At 39.6% G+C, this 6,803-nt stretch overlaps 1 long non-coding RNA gene across 1 annotated transcript; it reads right to left on the bottom strand.

Annotated features, from left to right (window-relative positions):
• Window positions 1-406: 406 nt before the first annotated feature.
• Window positions 407-1,389, bottom strand: LOC138354054 (uncharacterized). Its single transcript, XR_011223409.1, has 2 exons — window positions 1,263-1,389; window positions 407-756 (listed from the first exon to the last, which is right to left on the bottom strand). It is a non-coding gene; the product is annotated as an uncharacterized lncRNA (long non-coding RNA).
• Window positions 1,390-6,803: the final 5,414 nt, after the last annotated feature.

Genomic DNA, 6,803 nt, shown 5'->3' with positions numbered 1-6,803 from the left:
ATTCTTTATTCACTTGTCAAGTGACAACTTGTAATGACACAACTTTACACTTGACAAGTGACAATACACTTGACTTTCAGCTCCTGCTATATCCAGATTCCAGGGAGGAAAGGAAGGATGATCTTTGGAATCATTACCTAATTAGACAGGAATAAAATATTCCTGACAATCATTCCTTCAATGATTCCTGTAATCAAAAAATATAATATCTTGGAAAAGTCAAAGAAAAAAGTTTAGTGTCAAGGACACTAAAGTGTCTACATAATTACTTAACTCAACAGCTTGACAGATGTCAAGAGTTAGCTAATCAGGTATCTCTTGATTTAATCATCTTGAATAACAGGGTCAATGCTGCAGTTGATAAATTTGATAAAATCAATTGCCATGCAGAGATTTATCTAACAGAGATGGCTAATGCTGATTTAACCCGAAGGAAACTTCAGGATATCAGAGCTGAAACAGCAATTATGAAAATATAATTCAGGATCGTCTAGATCAATTAATCAGACTTGCAGTAGCACAGCCAAATGTGAGCACATCCACTCAGTTTGGTACCTTGGCAGATGTAGATGGTGTTCTCAAAAGATTGGCAGATGTAGATGGTGTTCTCAAAAGATTGGCAGATGTAGATGGTGTTCTCAAAAGATTGGCAGATGTAGATGGTGTTCTCAAAAGATTGGCAGATGTAGATGGTGTTCTCAAAAGATTGGCAGATGTAGATGGTGTTCTCAAAAGTTTGGCAGATATAGTTTAATGCTGACAAATAAAGTTTGAGTTACAATATATCACTTGCATGAAATAAATAGGACAGATTTATTTCTAGAAGCGTTAGCAATAAAACTTCTTGTATTATTATTCAGCAATATCTTGTTTGATTATACAGTTCACTTTTGGTCGTAAAGTCACCAGATAGTGCTAACCCCACAAATAAAAAATCTTCTTTGTGAAGAGATTTAAAAAGCTTAATTTACATTCTCTTGGAAGGTGAAGAGTTAAGGGTTAAATTTAGATCAAGATATTACTCTGGGTAAGGGACTATGAATCGTGAAGTACATTACAAAATGTTTTCCACACACATTCCCACATATTATAACGCTCTGCACACACTTAACAATATTACATAATATGACTTTAAACATATTATATAATATGTGTAAAGTCACTAGTAATTGAGAGATAATAATCGTCACTAATAATTGAGAGATAATAATGATGAGCAGGTGATGAATGAGGAGGGGAAGATGTGTGCAGGGGACACTTACCCGGCCACCACGATGAAAAGATCCAGTCTGTTCCAGGAGTCAGCCATATAAGCCCCTTTCCCAGACCACCCCATCGCCACCATCTTGATCATCTCCACGGCGAAGAAGGCAAAGATTGCGTCGTCGAACATCTGTGGAAGGTGCTCCACCATCACCACCAGCACTATTACAACCACCTCTATTATACATTATATATTATTACATATATATTATATATTAACATACTAAACAATCTGGAGGATGTTGATCCGGACATTTTCTTCAAAAAAGATCAGCTGTAACATGAACGAGGAACAACGGGTTCCAGCTCAACAAGCAACATTGTAGGACTGACAACAGCAGATGCTTTTTCACCCATGGGGTTGTAAACCCGCGGAACGGCCTACCCGCTGAAACCGTAAACGCTAAAAATCGTTTTAAAATTCAGCTAGAAAAGATAAGGGAAAATGTGGGGGGAACCTTTGACAAGCCGCCGGCTTCCTGTCCTCGTCGAGATCACTAGTATTAGTGGCCCCTCAGGTAAGGTGTATATAAAAACATCGTATCCCATGCTGGAGTTCTTATTTACTGACACTTATTATTATTTAAGATATTTCTTAAACCCATTTAAACAATGGGTATAAATTGGATTAGTTTAGATTTAGGAAAAACCTGGGTAAATACTGGTTCGGTAACAGGGTTGTTGATTTGTGGAACCAATTACGCACAACGTTTTAGGCAAGATAAATACTTTTTTTTATTTTCTACTTTTCTATGTCTAAGTGCTCATGCTCCTTGTTTCCTTACACCCATGGTTAAGGGTGTAAGGTCTTATGCCTTCTACTCTCTTCTCTCCGGAGAGGGACAAATTGGCCGGCTGCCTCCCAACATTTCTCGTTGAAGAAGTCCAATATTTCCAGTAGCGACCGCCGAATGAGTTTCTCCAGTGGCATCTTTGACAGCTCTCTCATTTCTTTTTCCAACGATATGCCAAACTTTTACCTCTTGCCCGTTTTCTTAAAGAGTGCATGTCACCTTTCACAAGATGCTAACATGCCACTCCTTAGTGATGTCTCACCGAGTTACACTTTCAGGTGAAGTATGACTCGTTCTTCTTTATCATAATACCACATGGGTCCACTGACCTGCTAAGGAAAACTGGTGTTTTTAATCTTTTTAAAAATGGTTTAATTAATTAATCCTGTAGGTAGCAGTTGCGGGAACAGGTCAATAAGGTCAAAGGTCCAAGAACACGACCTTTGCCAAATGCGGAACACAGTCCACCACCACACATACAGGCCTCCACCACCACACATACAGACCTCCACCACCACACATACAGACCACCACCACACATACAGGCCTCCACCACCACACATACAGGCCTCCACCACCACACATACAGACCTCCACCACCACACATACAGACCACCACCACACATACAGACCTCCACCACCACACATACAGACCTCCACCACCACACATACAGGCCTCCACCACCACACATACAGGCCTCCACCACCACACATACAGGCTTCCACCACCACACATACAGACCTCCACCACCACACATACAGACCTCCACCACCACACATACAGACCTCCACCACCACACATACAGACCTTCACCACCACACATACAGACCTCCACCACCACACATACAGACCTCCATTACCACACATACAGACCTCCACCACCACACATACAGACCTCCACCACCACACATACAGGCCTCCACCACCACACATACAGACCACCACATCACATACAGACCTCCACCACCACACATACAGACCTCCACCACCACACATACAGACCTCCACCACCACACATACAGACCTCCACCACCACACATACAGACCTCCACCACCACACATACAGACCACCACCACACATACAGGCCTCCACCACCACACATACAGGCCTCCACCACCACACATACAGACCTCCACCACCACACATACAGACCTCCACCACCACACATACAGACCTCCACCACACATACAGGCCTCCACCACCACACATACAGGCTTCCACCACCACACATACAGACCTCCACCACCACACATACAGGCCTCCACCACCACACATACAGGCCTCCACCACCACACATACAGGCTTCCACCACCACACATACAGACCTCCACCACCACACATACAGACCTCCACCACCACACATACAGACCTCCACCACCACACATACAGGCCTCCACCACCACACATACAGGCCTCCACCACCACACATACAGACCTCCACCACCACACATACAGACCTCCACCACCACACATACAGACCTCCACCACCACACATACAGACCTCCACCACCACACATACAGACCTCCACCACCACACATACAGACCTCCACCACCACACATACAGACCTCCACCACCACACATACAGAACTCCACCACCACACATACAGACCACCACATCACATACAGACCTCCACCACCACACATACAGACCTCCACCACCACACATACAGGCCTCCACCACCACACATACAGACCTCCACCACCACACATACAGACCTCCACCACCACACATACAGACCTCCACCACCACACATACAGACCACCACCACCACACATACAGGCCTCCACCACCACACATACAGGCCTCCACCACCACACATACAGGCCTCCACCACCACACATACAGACCTCCACCACCACACATACAGACCTCCACCACCACACATACAGACCTCCACCACCACACATACAGGCCTCCACCACCACACATACAGACCACCACCACCACACATACAGGCCTCCACCACCACACATACAGACCTCCACCACCACACATACAGACATCCACCACCACACATACAGGCCTCCACCACCACACATACATACCTCCACCACCACACATACAGGCCTCCACCACCACACATACAGACCTCCACCACCACACATGCATGGCAATTGATTTTATCAAATTTATCAACTGCAGCATTGACCCTGTTATTCAAGATGATTAAATCAAGAGATACCTGATTAGCTAACTCTTGACATCTGTCAAGCTGTTGAGTTAAGTAATTATGTAGACACTTTAGTGTCCTTGACACTAAACTTTTTTCTTTGACTTTTCCAAGATATTATATTTTTTGATTACAGGAATCATTGAAGGAATGATTGTCAGGAATATTTTATTCCTGTCTAATTAGGTAATGATTCCAAAGATCATCCTTCCTTTCCTCCCTGGAATCTGGATATAGCAGGAGCTGAAAGTCAAGTGTATTGTCACTTGTCAAGTGTAAAGTTGTGTCATTACAAGTTGTCACTTGACAAGTGAATAAAGAATTGTCAAGTGTAAAAATTTGGTTTTCATCCGATTGCACCATATCGGTAAATTTTGTAATTAACTATTTAAAAATAGTAAATGGCACTATTTTTTGCAAAATTATTACAAGATATATTACCCTAGTAGGGGGTTGATAAAATCCTGTAGAAATGCCTAATGATTTGACCTGTAGGTCAAATCAGTAGGGTTTACTTCAGTTAATATAGGTAATATTGTAATGAAATATTCTTACTGTGTTAAAAACACTTTTAAAGATAGATATTTTCATATATATATATATATATATATATATATATATATATATATATATATATATATATATATATATATATATATATATATATATATATATATATATATATATATATAAACTCCTACAAGGCATCTCCTATTTATATCCATCCTATCTCATTCATATATATGTATATATATATATATATATATATATATATTTTATTAAATATGACCGAAAAAGTAAGATTAATAATTCTAACACGAATTTTCTCAATCTTTCGTACATTATGCTTCACTGTTGGAGATAAATCAAAAATCACTTCTCCAAAATTCATTTTTATTTCTAGTCTGACGCGACACGGGCGCGTTTCGTAAAACTTATTACATTTTCAAAGACTTCACAAATACACAACTGATATTTACTATAAAACCAGAAAAACGGCCAGCCTACTCATGAGAAACTCTCCAGACACGAAACAGAACGCTTTAAAAGAGACTAACGTCGTCTATGCCTTCAAATGCCCACTTGGGGACTGTAAGCTCCAAAAAACCCAGTATATAGGCAAGACAACAACATCTCTTTCTAGGCGTTTAACGATGCATAAACAACAGGGCTCCATTAAGGAACATATAATCTCTTCCCATAACCAAACCATCGCCAGAGAAATCCTAGTAAACAACACAGAAATCATCGATAGATACAGCGATAGCAGGCGGCTTGACGTTTGCGAGGCACTACACATCAAGAAGTCAACACCAGCAATCAACAGCCAATTATTGCACAACTATATTCTACCCACCTCAAGACTCCGCTCCAATATAGAAGCATCAAGAAATATGGACCAATAGGCTTTCTACAAACACTTCTATTCAATATCCATTGTTTCGTGTTCTGTCTTGTGTTGATACTTTTAATACCCTATTAATATCCTCTAATGCCACATCATCCTTCCCACCTCACTCAAATGTAATGCCACATCACCCTTCCCACCTCACTCAAATGTAGATATAAAATCAGGGAAACGCAAGTTCTAATCAGTTGTGTATTTGTGAAGTCTTTGAAAATGTAATAAGTTTTACGAAACGCGCCCGTGTCGCGTCAGACTAGAAATAAAAATGAATTTTGGAGAAGTGATTTTTGATTTACCTCCAACAGTGAAGCATAATGTACGAAAGATTGAGAAAATTCGTGTTAGAATTATTAATCTTACTTTTTCGGTCATATTTAATAAAATATGTCTACAGGAAAGACTGCTACCAAAATATACTAATATATATATATATATATATATATATATATATATATATATATATATATATATATATATATATATATATATATATGTGAAATAAGATTGTACTGTGCTGTGGTTTGTACTGAGTACTGTGGTTTTTGACAGAACTGTTACTAGTATGTTATGAATGCTTACTAGGAAATGGATATGATTGGCCACAGTAAACAATTTGTTCACTTAGATATATAGATATTGGCTGTTAGCTAGGTTAAGCTAGATTATGTATTAATTATTCCAATGCAAATGAAGAAGTTTCTTATGTATACTGGAATAATATGGATGATCTAGTTTGAAAAGTATAAAATCACTAGAAGGTGAAGGGACGACGACATTTCGGTCCGTCCTGGACCATTCTCAAGTCGATTGTGACGAACTACTTCAGCCACATTATTGTGACTCATTCTTTTGACCATGTGGTGGTACAGTTGACTAAGGCGCTTCTGGGAACATCCCGTGTGTAGGTTCAAATCCTTATTACGGTCATTGTAGATTTGTTCATTATACTGATTAGTTAGTTTAGGATATGATTTCATTACAGGATAAAATCACAATATTTATTCTTGTAAATATTGTAAATAAAATATTCTTGTAAATAAATAGATATATATTTAAACCATATGTCCTTTTTATTTTTCATTTATTTATATACTAGTGCAAGAAGGTGCATTGGGTTTGTAAGTATATAACATTGATGTTTTTAACATCACTAACACACAACA

Source organism: Procambarus clarkii, chromosome 61 (assembly GCF_040958095.1).
Source record: "Procambarus clarkii isolate CNS0578487 chromosome 61, FALCON_Pclarkii_2.0, whole genome shotgun sequence".
Classification (NCBI taxonomy): domain Eukaryota; kingdom Metazoa; phylum Arthropoda; class Malacostraca; order Decapoda; family Cambaridae; genus Procambarus; species Procambarus clarkii.
Note: the sequence above shows the minus strand (reverse complement) of the source record. Positions and strands in the feature narration are given on the sequence as shown.